Here is a 24,526-nt window from a genome sequence, read left to right as displayed (position 1 = left end):
AACTGATTCTAAGCCTGCTACTTTCTAAGTAACGTCAGAGGATGGCAGGAAATATGCGCATTGGACTGCAAATTCTTAGGACTTTTGTAAAATAAATTTTAAGTTAGTAAATATATATATTTGGATATTACAAGAAAACATAATGCACACATTACAGAGATAAATATATAACAAATAGTCTTTTATAATACAGATAAGGAACATTTTCTTCATACCATAGGTCTAACTAGTAATAAAACCCTTTCCATATATAAATCACCACATATTATAAATTTGAAAATGCTTCAGGACGATTATGTTCTAGAGAGGAAAACACAGGACACATTATACTGTTTTAGAGAGCTATTATGAACCCAATAAAATGCTAGATATGTTATTAAAATTCATTTATTCAAATGTTTATTCAGCTAGTCCCTATGCTAGGTAAATGTATATATAATGTAGACAAAATGGCTCCCCTCCCAACAAGTTAGTTTTCTGGGGAAGATAGGCAAATAAACATGAAAATTCAATATGGCAAGTACTTCAATAGGGTAATCCCTTGGTTCAATAGGAATAGAAGAAGGAGACATAATTTGGTTTGTATAGATCTGAGTTTGTGTAGTGGGGAGTATATAAGGAAGACTGGGGTGGAAAGTGTAGAGATAAGAAACAGAGTATATGTACAGCAGGGAAGCAGAGAACACAGTCTATTTTATTCAGGGTATCTCATGTAATCCTCACAACAACCCTACTAGGGATTTTGCAATGAGAAACCTAAGGCTCAGAGATGTCAGAGAATTTAACCGGAAGAAGCTGCTAGGAAATAATAGGTTGGGTCTCAAATCCAGCCATATTTGACTCTATAGTAATTGGTCTTTCTAGTACTACATGATATTCTGAACTGATAATTCTGAGATCAGATAAGCTTTTAAAGGTCATTTCATGAGGTGATAATAAAAGAACATTCAAAGAATAATCAGCAAAGATATGCATGAGATATTTGCTCTTGGCTACTTCACTTCTGGCATTCTTTTGTCTTTGAAAAAACATCTGACATTCAGATTGGTGGAAGTTCAATGTATATTGGTACACATGATTTAATATATAGCAAGGCTTTCAGGTGAATACCAGCTTATGTGTTTAACATTTTGGAAAGTCCTGCCAGTAATTATACACACACACATACACACATAAAATTTTTACATTTTTATCTTAAAAATATTTTTATATAGGTAAGCAAACACTGCTATTTTTTGAGACATAATATATACACCATAAAATTAATCCTTAGAAGTAGGCAACTCAGTTTTTATAGTTTTTATATATTCACAAAGTTGTGCATCACCATTATCTAATTACAAAATGTTTCTATCATCCCAAATAAGAAACTCATATCCACTTAGCAAGCACTCCCCATTTCCCTCTCCCCCCAGGCCCTGGCAACCACTACTTTACTTTCTTGCTCCATGGATTTGCTTACTCTGGACATTTCATACAAATAAAATAATATAATATGACTTTGATGTTTTCAAGGTTCATCCAGGTTGTACCATGAATAAGTACTCCATTCCTTTTTTTGGCTGAATGGTATTTCATTGCACGGATATACCGCATTTTGTTTATCCATTCATCAGCTGATGGACATATAGGCTGTTTCTACCTTTTTGCTATTATGAATAATGTTGCTATGAACATCTGTGTAGAAGTTTTTGTGTAAACATATTTTTCTCTTGGTTATATATCTAGGAAAAGAGTTGCTGGGTCAAATGGTCACTCTATTTTTTTTTTTAATTTTTATTTATTTATGATAGTCACACAGAGAGAGAGAGGCAGAGACATAGGCAGAGGGAGAAGCAGGCTCCATGCACCGGGAGCCCGACGTGGGATTCGATCCTGGGTCTCCAGGATCGCGCCCTGGGCCAAAGGCAGGCGCTAAACCGCTGCGCCACCCAGGGATCCCTCACTCTATTTTTAACCTCTGAGGAACTCTCAAATTGCTTTCCAATATGGCTGGACTATTTTACAGTCCCACCAGCAGTTAGGAGGGGGCCAATTTCTCCACATTTTTATCAACACTTACTATTGTCTATTTTCTTTTATTACAGCTATTCTCATGGGTGTGAAGTGGCAAAAAAAAGTTCTTTTACTCAAACATTTGTTAATCCAACATTTTACTGACATGAAAATGTCCTCGGGGTAGATTGTTTTATAAACATAAGTGTATAAAACGTGTGAAATCAATATCTATTTTGTATGCTAACTAGGGAACACACGACACTGCATTACCAAAATAAATTCTAGGTAAGTCATTTAGAATGTGATATTGATCTTTAAAATTGCTTTGAAAAGATTAAACTGCAAAGTTTGCTTTTTTATGGATTCAAGACATTGTGGGTAATCAATGCCAACTCTAAATAGGAAATTACAGGCTCAGCTTTTTGCTCCACCTGTTCTTATTCACTACACAGCATTAGAAAGTCACTTTTAACACTATTACTCTTATCCTTTATTGAGAAGTTAAATAACAATAGGTATCTCCTAGAAATTTGAGAACACTAAGTTTAATAAATTGACACTTCTGCAAGTCAAATGATAATTCTAAAGTACTAATTTATTCCTGTGTTGTTTATACAATGAAATAATTTGCCTCCAGTTTAGATGCCTATGTAAAAATTCTGAATTTGTTAAAGTGAGCTGTGACGATGCTGAAGAAACAGAGCCGCAAAAGCAGTTCCAGCATGAGGATCAGGTGATGAAAAGAGTGAGCACTGCAATCTCAGGTAATTCCTGCTTGCTTGTTTTGGTGATATAACCTGTCACATTTTACTTTATTGACTCTGATTTCTCATCTTATCCTCATAAGGTGAACGGATATCTTATTTGAATGAAGTCATTATTATTCACATGTTAACAACTTTATGTTTGACAATCTGATTCAGCACAGTAACCCTGAGAGGTCAAATTTCCTATAAAGAGATAGAAGGAGAGAAGTTAAAAGGCAAAAAACATCTGTAAAAAAGGGAGCTACAGACATGCTGACCCATAAGAAATGTTTGCAGGCTATGGTGAAGTAATTCCAAGTAGCATGGTATGTTCTGCAATGCTGAGAAACAACTGTAGGAGAAAGATCAACATCAACATGCTATTCAATTCTCAGAAATGGTAGAACTCATTTGAATAAAAGCACTGTATAAAACACTAAATAACAACAGGTTTTTAAAAAATAATATTTACTTATTTTAGAGAGAGCATGAGTCGACGGGCCGAGGGAGAGGTTGAGAGAAGCTCAAGCAGACTCCGTACTGAGCATGGAGATGGAAGCCACTCAAGATCCTGAGGTCACGACCTTCACTGAAACCAAGAGTTGGACGCTTAACCGACTATGCCACCCAGGTGCCCCAATAACAACAAGATTTTATAACCGTATTTATAGGAGTAGTCTTTACATATACACTATGATGAAAGTTTTGCTCATTACACTCTGATTATTAAGCCAAGAAATGCATATGGTTTATTTCCAACTCTATCAACAAGTTTATTGTTGGATAAAAAGGTGAAGGACCTATATAATCTTTTATTTAATGTCAGTTTTTTTATGCCCCCAAGAAACAACTGATCTTTGAATTTTGTACACAAAATGTTCATGGCTACCTCAATGTTAAAACTGGATATTTAGATAACTGAACCCAGTTATCTATTCTCATTTGGTAGATAGCCATCCTAAGGTAAAATACCCAAAATAGATTATATTCAGTGGTGAAGTTCCTGTAATCATCAGGACCAGGAAGCAGTCCTTCCATTAAGAAGTTTTAAGAGCTTGTCCAATCTGGAAGGAAGGCAGTGCAGCAGTTGAGGCAAGGCATTTTCTGTGTGCCAGAGGACAACTGTGTGTAGACAGAATATAGGAAGTAAAATCTGCACAAGGAAGATTGGCAAAAGAAGCTAAGCAAAGTAACAGGATTTTCAGTGTCTGGCAAGGGTTTAGGGAAGGATTTTTAGTAGTCAGGCACTAGGTAGATTAACTGAGAGAAAGAGAAAGGATTCAAAGGTATTCTGGGTCAACACAGAGAAAATACTGTGGGACTCAGAAAAATACAAAGGAGTAGATAGTCATGGCTGGACCACTATCCTTTGTGTGAGGAGGATATCTCATTATAAAATTTAAAAGTAAATGGGGCAGAGGCTGCTGATAAACTTGCACGTAAAGGGAACACTTTGAAACAGAGATGCACTGGAGTCTCCAGATAGGAAGCCTTTGGTGGATTTTGCTGTGAGAAATTGGAGTTGACAGGGGCTGATATCTCTAGTCAACGGAGAATCCATCTTACATAGGTGGGCTACCAATCCCCCAATCCCATTCTATTTTGCTGTCTCAGACTTTTCTTTGTCCTTTTTTTTGGAAAGATTTATCTGTTCACTTGAGAGAGACAGAGAGAGAGAGAGAGAGAGAGAGAGAGAGAGAGAGAAACACACCACAGCAGACTCCTTGCTGAGCTCAGAGCTGAATGCAGGGGGCCAATTCCATGACCCCAAGATCATGACCCAAGCCGAAACCAAGAGTTAGTCGCTCAACCCACTGTGCTATCCAGGGGCCCCTTCCTCTTTATTCTTTTAATAGGGCCTCTCTGATTTGATGATCCTTTTCAAATTATTCATTTTGGTTGAGCTAATAACTAATCCACGCCTTGAATAATCTTTGTGCCTGCTATTTCTAATTCCCAGGGGATAAGACTCATTCTTTTTACAAAGAATTTTGGTTGTGTTTCTAGACCTGTACCACATGTATTTCTAAACTGTATAACATGTCCAAAATGCCTCTGAATAAATTACTGAATAAATAACCAAACCATAAGATTCACTTACTCCAACTAAGAATTGAGGAAAAAACCTGTTTTTTTTTTTTTTTTTTTTTTTTTTGGATTTTTTGCTCCTATGACTGAGAAAAAGCTAATTGTCTTAGGTTAAAGATACAAAATCCTTGAGTTTTTAATTATGTCTAAAGTTTTTTTTTCCTCTGGTTCCAACAGTATATATCTGTGTGTGTGTATATATACACACACACATACATATATATAACAGTACATTAACTAGATTTCTACCAAGTACATATTTAAAGCATACTAAAAGTGAGGCACAGGAAGACACAATACTTTTTTACAAAAGTATATTTTAAATTTATTCTTTTAAAATTGCTATTTTATATAGGGCTAACTTTCCATTAACCAAAATATTTCATTCATTAACATCAAATTCATTTAAAAATACTTACTGCACACCTGTGTTAGGTATTAATTATTAGATACCAATGAACCACAAACAGCATCACTGAGGGGTGCCTGGGTGGCTCAGCTGGTTAACAGGATGAGTGCAAGTATTTCATAGGACTGGGAAAAAGATACTTATTTGAACAAATAATTCTGTTATTGTTTAGAAAATAGTTTTGAGGGGTGTCTGGGTGGCTCTGTTGGTTAAGTGTCTGACTCTTGGTTTTGGTTCAGATCATAATCTCATGGGTCCTGAGATGGATCGTTACATATCAGGTTCTGTGCTCAGTGAGGAGTCTGCTTAAAGATTCTCTTTCTCTGCCACTCCTCCCACTCCTGCGTTTTCTCTCTCTCTCTCTCTCAAATAAATAAATAAATAAATCCTTAAAAATAAATAAATTAAAAAATATTTTGATTCATTTTTATACTGAGGTAATTAAAAAGTCACATAAGAAATGTCCTTTCACCATTTACAGTTGGTGTCTTTTTAAAAAAGTCTTTTAAATGTTTATACTGATTATATAATAAAAGACAAATATCATTCATAAGCTCATAATGATAACTGCTGTTTATATCTATATATATTTCTTATCTTCTCTGCACAAGTAAACATTTTCAAATTTATTTTCAATTCTGTAAGAAATTTATCAAATCCATTCTTAGGGCAAAAGCTTCAAATATTACAGATAAAGAATAAAGATTTTTTCATTACCACTCTCAAATCCATTTCTCCTTTTAGAGATAAATATCATTATCAATTTTCTGTGTATTTTTCTAGATTTTTTTAAACAACGTACATGTATTATACACAGAAGGATATATCCATTTCCTCTTACTTTAAAAAAAATGGCATTGTGTCACAAATACCCTGTAAATTCCTTTTTTCACTTAAGAGTATGTTTTCAGATCTTTCCCTGTCAGTACCTCATTACTTTCATTTGCTACACAGGAGATCACAATGCAGACAAAATTATTTAATTAATATCACTCCATTTATTTAATTCTAAGCTGATGAATATTCAATTCTTTCTAATTTTTAAAAATTAAATCTAGTATTTTCAAGATCATCCAAATAATGCCTCCTATGCACAAGTGAATGTTTCTCTAAGAGTGATATCATGAATTGGAATTGTGTCAAAAGATTTTAAGTTTTAATAGATTCTGCCCAATTTTCCTCCCAAATAGCAATATAAATTTAAAATATTACCAGAAGTATATGAAATATGGTTTATCTACATCCTCACCAATCTTTGATATTATATGTTTACTATGCTCTTTATATATGTAAATCACACCTTCACATAGAATTTGATATCCTTGTTTTTGCTGATTCTTTTTTAAAGATTTTATTATTTTATTCATGAGAGACAACAGGAAGAGTGAGAGGGAGAGATAGAGAGAGAGAGAGAGAGAAAGAGAGAGAGAGAGGCAGAGGGAGAAGCAGGGCAGAGACACAGGCAGAGGGAGAGGTAGGTTCCACGCAGGGAGCCTGGTGTGGAACTCCATCCCAGGTCTCCTGGATCACACCCTGAGCGGAAGGTGGCGCTAAACCATAGAGCCACCCAGGCAGCCCCTTGCTGATAAAACTTAAAAAGCTTTTATACTATTAAACCCCTTTCATAAGCATTATTATTGGCCCCATAATTTTCCATTAAGTATTTCTCTATTGTTAGACATTTCATCTCTCCCCAATTTCTTAACCTAATTTTTTACACCAAATAGTAGCACACAGTTTATTCACCCACACAATGCGATGGGTTTTATTCTGAATAACGTCTGAATTTCTGAACCAAAATACATCTTTGAAGGAATAAGGCCTTTCCAGTTGATGGCTGCTCCAAGGACTATGCTTGTAAAGCAGTCCTATTAACTAAAACCAGTACAGTAGAGAGAAGTATAAGAGCCCCAAACATGTCTACTTTAGTGCAGGGTATTCTCATTTGGATCCATATATTCTGATGTGTTTCTTTTAAAAATATAAACTTGACTCATTTACTTACGTATACATATAGATATGTATTACAGATATATCTAAAATCACATAAGGATATTTACATTTATATAAAAAGAAAAAGAAAAGAAAAAGTGTAAATCCTAAAAAAAAAAATGGTTTCACTATAGCTAAAGATATCTGGGAAAAGGAAAGCTAGAGAAAAAAGTTAGTTGTTTTTGTGTTACGTGATTTGACTAAAAAATAATTTTACTACATGCAACTCAAAAGTTTTTGATACAGGCAAATTAAAAAATGAAACATTACCTTTGATACAAATAATTCTGGCTCAAATATATCTTACTTCTCACAATAAAGTATTATTAGCCAAGCAAGGGATGAAGTATATATCATCAATGTCTAGTAGAATAAATCTTGGTTGGTTAGTTCTTTAAAATTCTGAAACATTTGAAAGACTTCTGATTCCAAGAATAATAAGCACTGTTGTTGTACCACACTCAATCTATAATTCCTAATTGGTACTTCAAAAAAGCAAAAACAAAACAAAAGCAAAAAACCCCACCCCCCCAAAACCTCTGAAATACACAAAATCAAAACAAAACAAAAAACTCCCAAAGAAATAACAAACTCCACACTGAGGAGGGCACTTGATGGGATGAGCACTGGGTGTTATACCATATGTGGGCAAATCAAACTTCAGAAAAAAAAAAAAAGAAAGAAAGAAAGAAAGAAAGAAAGAGAAAAGAAAAGAAATAACAAATCCCAGAAAACTTAATATATGTTAGAGTACACATCTGAAATTGCTTTCTTTTCATTGATATTAAAATAGAAAATGTTATTTAAATATTAAAATAGAAATTGCTTTTTAAGAGATTTTATTTGTTGTTCTGCCAAATGTTTTCTCTGTTTTTATCATCTTGATATTACTAAATTTTAAAATATGTATCTTGATACTGAATGAAAACTGTTTTTAATGAAAATCAGGAGAACAATTACTGAAGTTAAAAAATATGAATATAAAATTACAAAGAATCAGAGTTCTGGTAACTCTGATCTTTTCCTTTCAGTTGTGAAATTCTCTAAGCCAAAGAGAAACCAGATAGAGAAAAGTTATAAAAATAGCCATCAATGTTGCAACAATGGTTACTACAGGACAAGAGAAAAGAATTTAAAGGTACTGGGGTATTTCTCCAAATGTTTCTGCCATTTCAATTTCTTCAACAAGTTCACTTCTCAGCTGTAAGACTACATCTGTCATTTTTGGCTTACAGACTAATTCTTAAATGAATGTGAGAAATCTTTTTTTGCTGGGTTAAAAACGCTGAGTATGTTTAACAACTGCACCATGGATTTATAAGAATTTCAAGCATCCATTTAGAGTAATTCAATGCATCTATCATATCATGATCAAATAAAATATGTAATGTCATTAATAAATAATATGCAGTAATGTTTGGCCATCTTATAAAGGCAAAAAATAGGTGCTGCAGGTATGTGAGGATAAAAGTACTTAAGTGAAATAAATGAGAGGAATGTAGCCTTAAAATAAATCAAAGCATACATAAGATAAAATTAGAGTGAAATATTTTATAATAGTGTTTGAATGGGCAGCTATTTTCCCTTATGTGGCAACGTGACACTTAAAATTCAGCTTGAATCATCCTCTGAACCAAGAGTATTTATTATATCAGTGCTTTACAACACTCAAAACTATTTCCTGCTGCCTTTAGCATATACTGCAGAGTGTTAGGATACATTTTAAAAAATCAAAATATATAAAACTGAATCTAAAATAGTCATAAGATCTATTTTCCTCTTGATTTTGCTTTGAACCTAAAAACTGCTCTTAGAAAAAAAACTCACAAGAATAAGTACTTTTAGAGGATGCTTTTATGGAGTAATGTCAAGTATGAACAGTAGCGGGATAGAAGCTAATCATAGTTTTGTCTTATTTTTCCAAAATACATAGCTCAAAGAAAAGAAATCAACTTATTATGGTTAACACACAAAGTACTGAATAAGGCAAAAAGGGATATAAAAAATGTTTATTCAGACCAACTTCCTATGAGCAGGCAAATGCTATAAATCTTAACACAGAACTGTACTAAGAATGGGCTATAGAATTCCATGAGGACTTTAAAGAAACTCCTGAATAGGGATCTATGGACCAGAGTCCTAGGACTTCAAACCCAGATAGTTTGGTAACAGAGCTGGCAGGAATTTTTTCTTTTCTAAGGGCGAGGATGACCCCTAAGCTTAATTTTATCTAGCCCAACCAAGGATAACCATCAGAACCCCTTGTGGAACTTCTAAGAATATTCTAGGTGTCATGCATAGCCCCACCTCAGACCTACTGAATCAAAATCCCTGAGGACAGACTTGGGAATGTTGAGTTCTGAGTGATTCAAAGAGCAAATATATGGAAAATGCTGACACAGTGCCTTGTACAATTAAAAAAAAAAAGAAGTTCCTTGAGTGCTAGAATGTTGCTTAATGCATCTTTGGATTCTTAGGATCTAGTGTATAAGCTTTTAATGAATATTTACTGCATTAAAGAATGGAGTCCTATTAACCATTTTTAGATGTTATAAAATTTAAATTACTAAATAGGTTCAAGCCAGGGTAAAAAACACTAAAGTATCACAAATTAATTTGATGAGGGGTAGTCTTTTTTCTGAAGTATGACAAAACCAGTGAATTAACATGATGATTACTTCCAGGGTTAGGTGTCAGCGTAAGATGAAAACAAATTACAGGGAGTGAGGAAAAAGAAACCAAAATGATTATAGGATAGGTACAGCTGAGCTAAGAAAGATTAAAGTTTCTAAAAATGTACACTTTGGTTAATGACTAAGGTGTAGAAGGAGACATGACAACATCCTAAATATTTTAAATACAGAAATGCAAAAGAGGAAGCAAAGTTAGTGTGATATGACAATGTGAAACACCTAAGTTCTGTAATGAGTTAAAGTAATTGCAAAAAGTACACACAATTTTAGGAATGTAAAAGCAATTCAGTAGCCTACCCACAAGAATGTAATGAAGTCAATCACTAGGGCATAAAAATAAAACAGAAACGAAGAAGAAAAACATAAGACAATAATGAGAAGAACTAAATCACTTTGATAGGTGTACTTCCCCACTCTAAGTTACTAAATAACCACTTAACTAGTTTTTCTGTAAACCACTAGCTTGGGATTTTCAAACAAGTAGATATAAAATACAGTGTTATGCCAGGTTACAGTTAACACATCATATTATAATCAGATTTTTATTTTCTACAGCTATTCATCAAATGAGAAAGCTTACAAGATTCCACAAAATGTCTGTGTACCTAGGTATTTATTTAACAATCTGTTTATGGCTATATACAAACAGGTCAGAGTAAACATGAAATAATAAAGTACCCAATATAATCAAAGAAACTCAATAAATATTAATTGAAGGAAAAAATAAACATTTTAAGAATCTCTGATTATTATTTTGAAGAAATGCCTTTTCTTCTTAAATATTTTCTTAGCCCTCAGTCTTCTTATATTTTCCTTGTTTCCCCATCCCAGAAAGTCTTGCTCCTCTTCTCTAGGCTGGTTGAAAGTCAGTGCTCTTATTATTGCCCTGCCTCCTCTTCTTTTTCTCTCACTTGCTTTATTATTTTTTTTTTTCTCACTTGCTTTTGGAACCAAGATCCAAAGAAGTGATTGTGAGAGGCTTGTAATCAATATTCAGAGATGAACCCTAAAGGTATACATGAAGAGAAACATCAAAGAGACCAACACAAAGGAGAAAAGCCTAACATTCTGGTGTCTTTTTTTTTTTTAAGATTTATTTATTTATTCATTCAGAGAGAGCGAGAGAGAGGCAGAGACACAGGCAGAGGGAGAAGCAGGCCCCATGCAGGAAGCCCGATGCAGGACTCGATCCCGGGTCTCCAGGATCACACCCCAAGCTGCAGGCGGCACTAAACCTCTGCGCCACCGGGGCTGCCCAACATTCTGGTGTCTTAGGTTTGTATTTGTTTTCCATATATATATATATATATATATATATATATATATATTTTCATTTAATCATCTCCAAAACTCTACCAAAGAATTTAGTACTATGCTCTTTTTAGAGATAACTGAGACACAGGAAAGTTAATCTGCCTAAGGAAGTAGCATTGCTGGAATCTGTATTCAAGATTGCCTCAAATTTCTGGGCTCTTACACTTTAACATACTGTATCCAAGAGAGAAAGAAATATTTTTAAAAAGTTAAACAAAAGCTTGTGCCAAAAACACATCCACAATGTTCAGCAACATGCCATTGGCAGGTAAATGAGGACAATCTGAGATAATTGAAGGAGAAAGAGGCTAGAGACAAAGAACACGACTGAAAGGTGGACAAAGATGAAAACTGGTAAGGGCTCTCCGCAAAAAGAATAAAACACACAAAGGCTCTATGTGGGCAGAGGAAAACCTGTGCTTTAGGCCAGAAGTTCAAGGAGGGTGGAAGGTCATTAAGGGTGTGATGGTTGTCAGAGAAGGAAGCCAAGACAGGTTATTTCCCTTTGCTTTGGCTCTGTAGCTTACTGATACAGCTGGGAATGAAAAGAAGAGAAGGCCTTTCCTTCAAAATTATCCTTAAAACAAAAAAGGTATTACTTTTTTGAGTTCTTACAAAATCTCTCTCCCTGAGTATTCTCTCCCTGAAATACAAAACACTATTTAGGGAAGACAAATTGGCTTGCAAAAACCATAATCAGTGCAAATTTTGAATGCTGATATTGTTCATTTGAAGGAATATATAAACATAAAAATAAAGACATTTAAAATAGATTAAATAAATATTTCTAGGATACAGCTTCCCAACTACACTGGAAACAGGTTTAAAGATTATTTTAAAAAGATATCTAAATCAATCGCATTTTGAAGATCACAAACATGCCAAAAGAAGAGAAACAAAAACTTTCCCTAATTATTTGAAGGGGTACTTGTGGCTAAAGATAAAAATCCAGTGACAGAATCATCATCAAGGGATTCAAACAGTGAAAAAATAACAAAAGCAGTAAAGGTGATATATTTTGGAAAACTGTGTAGGATAATTCAGAAAGTGCCTTAGATGATCCTGAAGGTTCATGTGACGAGACTGAAGGGTATTTGTTTACATAGTGTAATTTTGAATGTTTACATATAACTATAGTAAGCAAGGATTCTGAAGCCAGATGTGTGGGTTCAAATTCTACACCTGCGCCTTACTACCTGTCTGTCTCAGTTTCCATATCTGTATCATGGTAATGAAAACAATTTCATCATATGAGGATTAAATGAATTAATATTAGTAAAATACTTAAAACTGCTGGTAGAGTAAGTACTACTATGTTAGTGGTTGCTGAATAAAATTAAATATTCAAGATAGCCAAATCCTTAAAAAAAAAAAAAAAAAAGCCTATTGTGGGAAAAATGATAGGTGACCTCAGATGTTTTCTTGGCCAAACAGTTCTATTTTTCAGTCTGGTCAAGAGGTCTCATCATGTTTCATATTTTTTCCTATGAAGAGTGATGTGTTCTAATTGTTTAAAATATGGACATTTTGGAAGCACAGAGTTTGGTTTTTCTTCCAGTTAGTGGAATGTTAACAAGTTAATCTCACCAAGAAATAGAACTATGTCTTCAAAGTCAAATAACTTCCCATTTACTCAGCTAAAGAAATAAATGAGGAACATCACTGTTGATATCAAGGAAGGAAATCTACAAATAGTGACCTATCTGCTCAGGTTTGTGAATAGTTGTTGAGAGAGACATGGATAACTAGTTAGTGACCCCTGCTACTTAACTTAAGCTGCTGAAGTTAAGTTAAGAAAAGCTGAAAAGCTGAAAAGCTGGCATAAATGCTTTAGATAAATGGGTCTGCAAACTTTCTCTGTAAAAGGCCATAGAGTAAAATTTTAATTTTAGGTTTTGCAGGCCATACAGTCTCTGTTGCAACAACCCACCAGAGCAGTTGCTAGCACAAAAGCAGGTACGCATAATCTATAAACCAATGGATGTAGTTGTGCTCCAATACAACTTTATTCAAGGACACCAACATTTGAAATTAATATAATTTTCATGCGCTATGACAATATTCTCCTTTTGAGTTTTTCTAATTAAAAAAATATAAAAACCATTCTTTGCTTGCAGGTTACAGAAAAAACGGATGGCTGGCTAGATTTGGTCTGTCTCCGGTTTGAATTGTCAACTTACGATTTGAATTAAGAGAAGCTGTAGGACATTAATGATAGACAACATGCTAACCAAGCCATGACCTGGCTTTTACTGCTTAGAATAAACTTGTTCAAGTCTATTAGACCACTATATTCTCTGTAGTGATTGTTCGAAAAGTCATCTTTTATCAAAGCTCTCAGATCATTGAGAGGCCACTTTATTCTCTCTTGATGACTTTCTCTTTACTAAGATCAGTACCTATCCAGCAAAGGTTTCTTCTGGTTCCCTCCTCTCTACCTCAAAGCTCATTTCATCCTAACTTTCTTTCTTTTCCAACACTCCTATCTGATAACATTTCTGGTAACGTTTCTTCTCTGGTTAAAGGACCAGAGTTGTCCATTTAACCTCTTGATACTAAAACAGTAACTTCCTCAATGATCACTTCTTGATTACATTTTCAAACTTTTCCTTTCAGACTGCCTCTCTTCTGCTCACAAATATATTTAGTATTCCTGTGTACTAAAAAAGTGGGGAAAAGCTCAAATTTCACCTTAGTTATCCTCTTAAGCTAATGGTCCCTACTCCTTTTACATTTGTTTACAGTTGGTGCTTCTGTACCTTCACAGTTTAACCTCTTATAAGCTAGTTTCCACTTCCAAATGTCATCTGAAAATAGAAATCTTAAATTTCCAATGAGTTTTTGGTCTGGCCCTCCCACCACTGCCATAAAAGTAGAGAAACAGATTTGAATATTGGCACAATCATTCACTGGCTATTCTTTTTTTTTTTTTTCTCCACTTAAAAACTTTAATGGGATATAAAGTGTGTAATTCACCACTTTTAAATGTGTAGGTGTATGAATTTTGGCAAATGTCTACAGTCATGTAACCATAACCACAATCATAATATACAGCATTTCCATCATCCCCCTAAATTTTCTGTGCTTCTTTGAAGTCAAATCTTTTTTCCAAACTCTGGCTCCTGGCAACTTCTGATCTGCTTTGTTATTAGTTTTGTCTTTTCTAGAATGTCACCTAAATGGAATCAAATAGTATGTAGCCCTTTGTATCTGCCTTCATTCATTCAACAAAGTGCTTTTTAAAAGATTCATCCATGTTGTTGCATGTATGAGTAGTTCCTTCTTATTGCTGAGTTCATCGTGGTATGTATGTGCCAAAATGTGTTCATTCATTTATTAGCTGATGTACACTGGGTTGTGTTCAGTTTTGGGCCATTATGAAAAAAAACTGCAAAAGCATTTACTTACATACAATTCCTGTGTGGACATGTTTTTCTCTTGGGTAAATAACTAGAATTCCCGGATCATACCATAAGTGTATGCTTCCATGAAACTACCAAACTGTTTTCCAAAGTGACTGTATAAATTATACATTCATACATTCAATGGAGGATCCACTTGACCCACAATCTTGCCAACATCTGGTAATATCAGTCTTTTGAAATCTAGTCATTCTGTAAGTTACAGTGGTATCTAATTTGTGATTTGAGTTTTTATTTTCCTGATGATTAATAATGATGTTGGGTAGCTTCTCTTTTGCTTATTGGTCATTTGCATTTTTTCTTTTGTGAAGTATCTATTCAAACCTTCGGCCATTTAAAAAAATGTTTAAAGCAGGTGGTTTGTCTTCTTAAGTTGTAAGAGTTCTGTATATTTACTTTATGTGTTTGGCAAATATTTTCAAGTCTGCGGCTTGCCTTTTCCTTTCTTACAGAAGAACAAAATTTTCTTATTTGGATGAAGTCCCAATATAACAAGTTTTTTCTTTATGGTTCATGTTCTTTATGTCGTATTTATGTAATCTTTGATCAACCAAATTTTACTAAGATTTTCTCTTATGCTTTTTCTACCTTTCTAGTGTTACTTCTTTTATCTGGATCTATAAATGATTACAAATTAATTTTTGTATTTCATGTGAGGTAAGGGTTGAGGTTAAATTTCTTGCATATGGATACAAAAATGTTCCAGGATATTGGATTCAACAATTCCTTATTGAATTATCCTGGTACTTTCCTTCTTAAAAATTGCTTTGAAAAAAAAAATTGCTTTGGATTTTTGGGTCCTGTGAATTTCCATGCATTTTTGAGGTTAGTAAAAATAACAACAAAAACAACTTGCTGAGTTTTTCATCAGGATTGCACTCAATCTGTTGTTATTCAGTTTGAGCACAATTGATACTTTATCAATACTGAGTGTTCTATAATTTCTATTTAGGTCTGCCTTACTATTTCTCAGTAATATTTATCATTTTTCAGTGTACAACTTGTACTTGCTTCTTAATTTGTTAATTTTGTCTTTAAGTATTTAATATTTTTGATACTATTACAAATGTTATTTTTAGGAACTTTTACTTTCCAATTTTCAACTGCTTATTGCTAGTATACAGAAATACAATTGGCTTCTTTCATAAATACCCTATGTCCTGCAATCTTGCTGAAGTTACTTATCAGTTTTAGTAGTATGATTGTAGATTCTAGCTAAGAAATTTTAAGAAACAAACCCCTCAGCCTTAATTTCCTTACTTAAGAAAATAGCATCTGTGCAAAATAAATAGAATGAAATTACTCAAAAACCCCTCAAAACATTTAACACAGTATCTGAACCACAGCCAATATACAGTACTTATTAAATCCCTTCCCAAATTTCAGAGTTCTTATTATAAGTTTAAGCAATGTTGACATATCCCAAATCTTTATTTCCTAGGTCTGATCTTCCACCAGGCTTGAGACCCTTATTCCCATTTATCTACTATATTTTTATATGTGAATGGGGTTTTGAAATTCAAATTCTAAATCAAAATCATAACCTTCATTCATCCATGAATCACTTCTGCTTTCTGAAAAAGTAATTCTTCTTTTGAATTGTCATCTCAGCTACTCAGTAAATTCTGAAATCACTAATAACTCCAAAGACACACTCAAATCTAGTCAGTTACCAAATCTTGTAATAACCACAACAGCTAATATTTAGTGTTTATGTGACAAACCCTATGTCAGATACTCATTTAGTCCTCACAACAATTATATTAGTAAAATTACTATTATTATCTTTACTTTATACATGAAGAAACTGAGGCACATAGGAGCTAAAAAACTTTCCCAAAGTCAAGCACCTGGTAACAAAAGACCCAGTATCATAACCCAGGCAATCTCCTTCTAGGAAAAGTAATCTTCAAGATAAACTATACTGCCTCTAATGCATGCAGACTGTGGGATCCACTCATTTGTGATGATAGTGGGATTGAGTGCTATGTGATGATTGATATTCAGAAAAATCCATGAAATGTCTCATGCTTCATTAAAATTAGCATCCCTCAGCAAGACGTTCTTGAAAAGACATGTAGAAAGGGGTCAGTCACAAATGGGAAATATGATTATGTTAATAGTTGAGCTTAGAGTGAAAACCTCAATTCAGAGATCTCTGGTAGACAGGGATAGAGAATGTAATAGGTTTAAGAGAGCCTTCTAATAAGCCCCAGTCCCATCTTGACACTGGCTGGTTCCTGGAGACTACATTAGAATACATATTGCAGAAGACTGAAAAGAGGTGCAGGTGAGCGCCAACCTTCTATTTTTGTTCCAGTCACAGGAAGGTGTACTTGATTGTGACCTTTCAGTTAGAGACCACCCAGCTAGAAACATGGCCCAAACTGTCTTAGAATATGGCCCAAACATATCAAACATTTCTGTTCTATGGGAGCGGATGGGTGAATAGAGAGCAGGGTAGAAAAAGCTCTATCATTCATCATCCCCTAGCTGTATTTCTAGAACCAAGTCTCCCATCTAATCCCCATGCCAGCATACCAATTGAGACCACTGTTATCGCTCATCTAGACTTTAGGAATTCCTAATCAGAGTATCTTGTATTATTACCCTGAACTTATATCATATTTACTACCAAGTTAACTCTGTGATTTTTTAAAAAAGATTTTATTTATTTATTCATGAGAGACATAGGCAGAGGGAGGAGAAACAGGCTCCACTGCAGGAGCCCGATGCAGGACTTGATCCTGGAACTCCAGGATCATGACCTGAGCCAAAGGCAGAGGCTCAACCGCTTGAGCCACCCAGGTGTCCTGATTTTTTTTTTTTTTTAAAGATTTTACTCACTTATTCATGAGAGACAGAGAGAGAGGCAGAGACAAGGTAGAGGGAGAAGCAGACTCCTCACAGGGAGCCCGACATGGGACTTGATCCCTGGACTCCAGGATCACACCCTGAGCTGAAGGCAGACGCTCAACCACTGAGCTACCCAGGTGGCCCTACTCTGTGATTTTTTGACATGATTTCTTATCATGTCACCCCAATTTCTCACGAGAATAAATATAAGCTCTTTTTCCTGACATTCCACGCCTACCAACATATGAAACCATACCTCCTTACTTGTACACTTCAAATCAGGTAACTGAATTACCTGTTTCCTGACAATCCTTTTTTTTTGCCTCCTATATTTAGGTTTATGAAGTTTTGGAATGCCCTTCAGATCTGTGTATTAAATTGATGAAATAGATAAAGAGGATTAAGAGTACACTTATTGTGATGAGCACTGAGTAATATATAGAACTGTTGAATCATTCTGTTGCTTTTTGACATGTTTTGTAAAGTGAAGAGTTCATAATGTTGACTGTCATTTATAATAAAATAAGGCGAGCAGTGTTAAACATTTGGAATTCACAAAAGAAGGAAACCTTAGGTTCATTCACACATCAGTGAATTAAGGAAAGTAGGGAAGGGTTCATAGAATTGAGTTAAAGAGAGTCAATTCTCACCAGGAATAGTTAGTCATGGCAATTGATTTCATTAGGTTCAGTTATAAAATGAAAGGGAAAATGAGCTTGTCTATATGGAATTTTACGTATGTACAATTAAGTAGGTACAAATCTACCTTTTTCAGATGGTATCTGCAGTTAAAAATTCATAAGTGTTTATAAGATCAAATCAAATAAAATTCATAGGGGCTACTGGCTGGCTCAATTGATGTAGTATGCAGCTCTTGATCTCTGGGTTGAGTCTGAGCCCCAAATTGGGTACATACTTATCTAAAAATAAAGTCTTAAAAAAATAAATAAAATTCATAAAAAGAAAAAAGGTATCTTCTTCATAGTCCTATCCAAATGAACTATATAAGAAGTACTATTGCTATTCTTTTTATTGAAAGTTTATGAAAAGTTTGAGCCATTTAATTCAGCACTGCTCCAGTGCTCTGTATCATTAAAGAAATATGTACAGCTTAAGAAGCCATAGACTTTAGATATACCTTGGTATAAATTATAATTTGTAAACCTAATATTGTCTAAAATTTGTGGATTTAAAGCTGATACATAAGCCTGCAGAAAAGCAATTTGAGCTTACAAATTTCTTACAAGTGGAATGCTCAGGGGATCTATTGATTGTGATGGGAAGGGGAAGTTTCTATATTGAAAAGAGGCATTATTGGCTATACTGACTGAATACCAAGTGGAATACAGCAGCTAGAGATATGGAAAATTGGCTAACAAATATTATCCTTTAGAAGCATTCAGTTAATACTTTTTACTTTCAAAAATTAGACACCCATGCTTTAAAGAATCTAATTTATTTTACAAATGCTGTAACTTTGGACTAACAAAATCTGTCTTTACTATATACAAATGATTGAATTTCAAAACATATTTCTCATTTAAGCATCTGTTGATTTATTTCTGGGTCAAATGCAGAGTTTAACCAATGGCAAAAGATGACAAATGAATAAGAATAGACATGTTTGTGGCACAAACATACAGAACATTCCATTCTCATAAACCATACCTTGATTTTCCTACTTTAAAAAATTGTTTCAAAGCTAACATTTCATTGTCATTTACAGGTACATGAGTTCTTTTACAGGTTTACATATGAACAGCCTATCTGACTAGAATGATCTGGGTGTGCTCCTGCCTGGAGGCAGGGAGATGTATTCTTTTTTTTTTTTTAATATATATTTTAAAATATTTTATTTATTTACTTATCTATGAGACACAGAGAGAGAGAGGCAGAGACACAGGCAGAGGGAGAAGCAGGCTCCATCCAGGGAGCCTGACGTGGGACTCGATCCCAGGACTGCAGGATTGCGCCCTGGGCTGAGCCACCCAGCGATCCCCCACGGGAGATGTATTCTTTTGGTCATTTTCTATCATTGGACACAAAGAATTTTAGAAATGACAGGCATCATTACATTTGGAGTACCTGTGAATAACCTAGCCACAGAAATTCACATTTAGGGTTCGAGGGAATTAAAAGAAAACATTCAAGTTCTAATAATAGATATGTGGATGTCAGTTAAGTTTTGCTGTTTAAAGATGCATTAATTCATTTCTTACTTTTTACAAATATACAGACTTTTCATTTTAAAAAGGAAAAAACACGGATGCCTGGGTGCTCAGTCAGTTAAGGATCCAAGTCTTGGTTTCCACTAGGGTCAATCTCAGGGTGGTAAGATTGAGCTGTGGGGCATGGCACCTGCTCAGCACGGAGTTTGCTGAGATTTTCTCTTTCTTTTTCCCTCCGTTTCCATGCTAATCCCCTTGCATTAGCATGCTCTCTCTCTCTCTCTCTCTCTCTCTCAAATAAATAAATAAATAAATTCTAAAAAAGGGAAGAAACATTGCCTTTAAGTTAAAAAAATCCATTTAAAAATACTTGGATATATATTTTTTTAAACTTACAAAAAATGCAAAGGAATTATCAATAGTATAAATTACTAATGATGAAAATAAATAATAAGTTGAAGAAAGGGAGCTCTTTCTTCAGAGAGCTTTGTAACAGTGAAGGCTACTCATTTGCATGAAATTGATTTACTAGGTCTAGTCAGAGCCTGCTCCTAACCTTTTATCTTTATGATGCTGAAAGAGAACACAGATATTTTACTTTAAAAATCACCTAACTGTATGATGATAATAAATGACAGCTAACATTTATTTAGAACTTAAAATTATGTATGAAATTTCATTCAATTCTCTAGAGTAAGGAATTACATATAGTTATATTTCTTCTTTCTTTTACAGTAACACTTCGATGGCTAAAAGGAATTGAGAGTATCTTCACATCTAGTAATAATGATTCCTACAGAAAAAACAAAATAATCACATATCTGGCACATACCACAGAAATACACAGGTTACACATAAACATTTATTAAAACCAGAAAGGGCTACAAGTTTGCCAAATGAAAAAAGTAAGTAGAACAAAAATAAAATGTGAAACAGTCATTATTGAAGCATTCAAGGTCTTATTTTGAATCTCAAATACAGTAAAGCAAAATTTAATGCTATATAAAAAAAGCAATTAAAAAGTCTAAATGAAGTTAATATAGCTTACCTTAAAGCTTTATTTTTATACTGTCTTAAAAATGTCTGTTTTTTAAACCAATATCACTGCCATGATGTTCTTATAAAAATCTTACTAAAAATCATGTCAGATGACTTTTAATTAATAATATACATCATATATCATGGTACAGAATCTAGAATCTTTAAGGTGTTGTTTGTTCAAGAGCTGGTAATTTGCTTAATATCATGTTAGAAATTTCAAAAAGTAACCCAACTTTATAGAATTTTAACAACTCCTAAAATTAGCTGACACCTTATAAAATTCTGGTTGGAAAATGTAAAAATAAAATGTTACTCCTATTGAAGAATCTGAATAAATACTAATTTAAGTGACTTAAAGGCCTTTTTTTTTTTTTTTTTTTAATGTAGTAGGTTGAATGGCAGCCCCTCCCCAAGATACATGTCCATGTACTAGTCTCTAGAATCTGTGAATATTGTTATTTGGTAAAGGGGCCTTGTAGATGTGATTAAGTATCTTGAGAGGAAAACCCTGGATTATCTGGATGGGCCCTGAATGCAATCATGTGCAACCTTATGAGACCTACAGAGGAGAAGGTAATGTGAAGACAGAGGAAGAGACTGGAGTGACGTGGCCAAAGCCAAAGAACTCCTGGAGCCCCCAGAAGATGGAAGAAGTAAGGAACAGAGTGCTCCTGGAGTTTCTGAAGGGTGTATGGCCCTGCAGACACCTACCTGTGGATGTTATATAACTTCTTTGGATTTGTTTCCCTATTTGCAAAAAGTTGAATGTTTTCAATGATCTCAAAGTTTTTCCCAACTCTAAACTTTTGGGAACTTTTGGTGTTAAAGTAATAAAGCACAGTGTAAAAATCATAATAGAAATAAAGAATATTAAAATAGTAACAATGGATAAGTTGGTTAAATGAAATGTTAGAAATTCATAGAATTGCACACACTTATAAATGGTAATTATTAAATACTTATCAAGAGTTAGCAATATGTAAAATTCTCCATAAAGTCATTAGTGTTTAGAAATAGTCATGTAGCTCTAGTTATATGTCCAGAAATGTGCCAAGCTCCATGGATTGTAAGAGAAAACCTGAATGATTTATAGAAAATAAGCAATACCTATTGTGCGGGCATTAAAAAAGTTAATACATATAAAACACTTAAATAGTAAGAGATCAATACATACTAGGTTTACTGTTTGGGATAAATCTTATCTTTTCCTTTTTAAGTGTCTTCTACCCATAAAAAGGATCTCATAAGTACAACGTTTTAAGGTAATGTTAAAAGAGTTTAGGTAGTAACAAAATTTTTAAAGCTTAACTATCTGACTTTTATTTGGTGGTAACCATTTTTTTGCTCCTCTATAACACACACTTCCAATCAATCCTGTTTCCTTTTTACTGAAAGAACTTTTCATGATGACTGCAATACTGAAGTATAATTTAGAAGCAGTCTCTAAAACTGGAAATAATGTTCATCTAAATATGCCTGCCAAGTTTAAAAATGTATTAGGAGTTAAATTGAAACATGTTGAAAATGACTCATTGTGGACCAGAATATACACTGTAGGAAATAAGAGCTCATTTACAAGTGGGAGAAATACACTCACACTTCATCTGTGGTAATTCTCTGGACTTTCCTTCCAGTAAACATCATATTTTAAAATAATCGTGGAAAATATCTTACTTTTAACTGAAGTTTTTATGAGTTGATTTAGTTAGCTGGCATTCCAATTTTTATACATATCTTTTTTTGGATGTGGATATATTTACCAAATGTAAATCTATGAAAATTCCCCCCCAAAGCAACAGAGCAGCAGCCTATAAAAAAAATAAAAGCTGTATAAACACACACACACACACACACACACACTCTCTCTCTCTCTCTCTCTCTTTCTGGTTTAATTCACATGCATAATGACCAACTATGATTCTAGACTTCTAAGAAAGCATCCTAAAAACTGTGTAAACATATAATAATGTACTTTCCTTTACTTACAAACATGATGTTACTGATAAGTCACCAGGAGGGCATGTACTTGAGGTTTTTTTGTAGTAGTATTTACATATTTGTACTGATTCTATCTACTCTCTCCACTTTTCACACATCTGTGAGGCAGCTGGCTAGAATTAAAAGAGGACAGGGAACTGACCTGTCCCTCTACCCTCATCACCCTGCCAAAGGTCCATAAGATGAATGAATCTGAAATCCTGGTCTTACTATCAACATTCTCTTTAAGCTTGTTAATGAGACACACACTTAAATGTATCTTTCATCATTAACTTTAATGCGGCCTTAAGACAAATTGAATGAAAAACTGCTTCTGAAGAGTTCACGTTTTCTGAGCTTTATTTCCTTAATTTTTTCAATTATTTATTAATTACTATAGTAAACAATTCATTGTAGTATCTGTCTAGCACCCTTTCATTTAGGAATTTTATCTAGAAACTATCCACTGTGTTTTAAAAATGTGACCATTAGGGCACCTGGGTGATTCAGTTAGTAAGCGTCTGCCTTCATTCAGCTCAGGTCATGATCCTGGAGTCCTGGGATCTAGTCCCATGTTGGGCTCCCTGCTCAGCGGGGAGTCTGCTTCTCCCTCTGCCCCTCCCCTCACTTGTGCTCTATTTGTCTCTCTCTCTCAAATAAATAAATAAAATCTTTAAGAAAAAATAAATAAATAAAATTTGACCAGTCTGGGCATGAAAATGTAACCGAAATTGGGAAACAGCACTTTCCCTTTGGGAAATGTCATTACAGATGAATTATCAAGATTCTGAATTCTTATTTTAAAACAATTTTCAGGGGATCCCTGGGTGGCGCAGCGGTTTAGCGCCTGCCTTTGGCCCAGGGCGCGATCCTGGAGACCCGGGATCAAATCCCACGTCGGTGCTCCGGTGCATGGAGCCTGCTTCTCCCTCTGCCTGTGTCTCTGCCTCTCTCTCATCTCTCTCTGTGTGACTATCATAAATTAAAAAAAAAAAATTCAATAAATTTATTGTAGAATAGTTTATGTTATTTTTCTATTTTTCCATTTTGTCTTTTTCATCTTTAAACATCCTTACTCATTTCTTGATGTGATTTTGACCCAAACTATTTCTTTTCTTATATAATAGTGCTTATTATATTTATAATTGTTGTCAGAAAACATACATTCAGTCTTCTGCTATCTTAGACCCTTTGTCTTATAGAATGTCACAAAAATGCTGTTACAAAATCTTCAATTTTAAAAGTTCTCCATTAACTTAACATTTCAGAATTCCTTTAAATTCCTTTAAAGGCAAATTCCTCTTTAGGCCACATGTCAGTTTCCTAGACCATGATTTTATGCAGAACTAGCTAACTTAGTATTCCCCTGTTAATCACTGGGAATGGGAGGAGGGACATCAAAATAGGGTATGCATGCTCTCTCTAAAAATGAAATAAGGGCAGCCCTGGTGGCGCAGCGGTTTAGCGCCGCCTGCAGGCCTGCAGCCCGGGGCGTGATCCTGGAGATCCGGGATCGAGTCCCACATCGGGCTCCCTGCATGGTGCCTGCTTCTCCCTCTGCCTGTGTCTCTGCCTCTCTCTCTAGCTGTGTCTCTATGAATAAAAAAATAAAATCTTAAAAAAAAATGAAATAAATAAATCTTAAAAAAAAAAGAAATGGAAAATAATATGACATTTGCTTAGCTTAAGCATCAGAGAGGTTTTTCTTGCTTATTCTATAATGGTATACCCTGCCCAGGCCATTATTCTTCCTCACAATACCCAGTTCATAACAGTCACGAAAGCATAATTATAATATAATAATATCTAATTGCTTGTTTAT

At 34.3% G+C, this 24,526-nt stretch overlaps 1 protein-coding gene across 10 annotated transcripts in view; it reads right to left on the bottom strand.

Annotated features, from left to right (window-relative positions):
* Positions 1–24,526, bottom strand: part of PIBF1 (progesterone immunomodulatory binding factor 1) — a 190,376-nt gene that overhangs the window by 85,713 nt on the left and 80,137 nt on the right. The gene's annotated exons all lie outside the window — the stretch shown is intronic.

Source organism: Canis lupus, chromosome 22 (assembly GCF_003254725.2).
Source record: "Canis lupus dingo isolate Sandy chromosome 22, ASM325472v2, whole genome shotgun sequence".
Taxonomy (NCBI): Eukaryota; Metazoa; Chordata; class Mammalia; order Carnivora; family Canidae; genus Canis; species Canis lupus.
The sequence above is the reverse complement of the archived record's forward strand: the minus strand, read 5'-3'. Positions and strand labels throughout refer to the sequence as shown.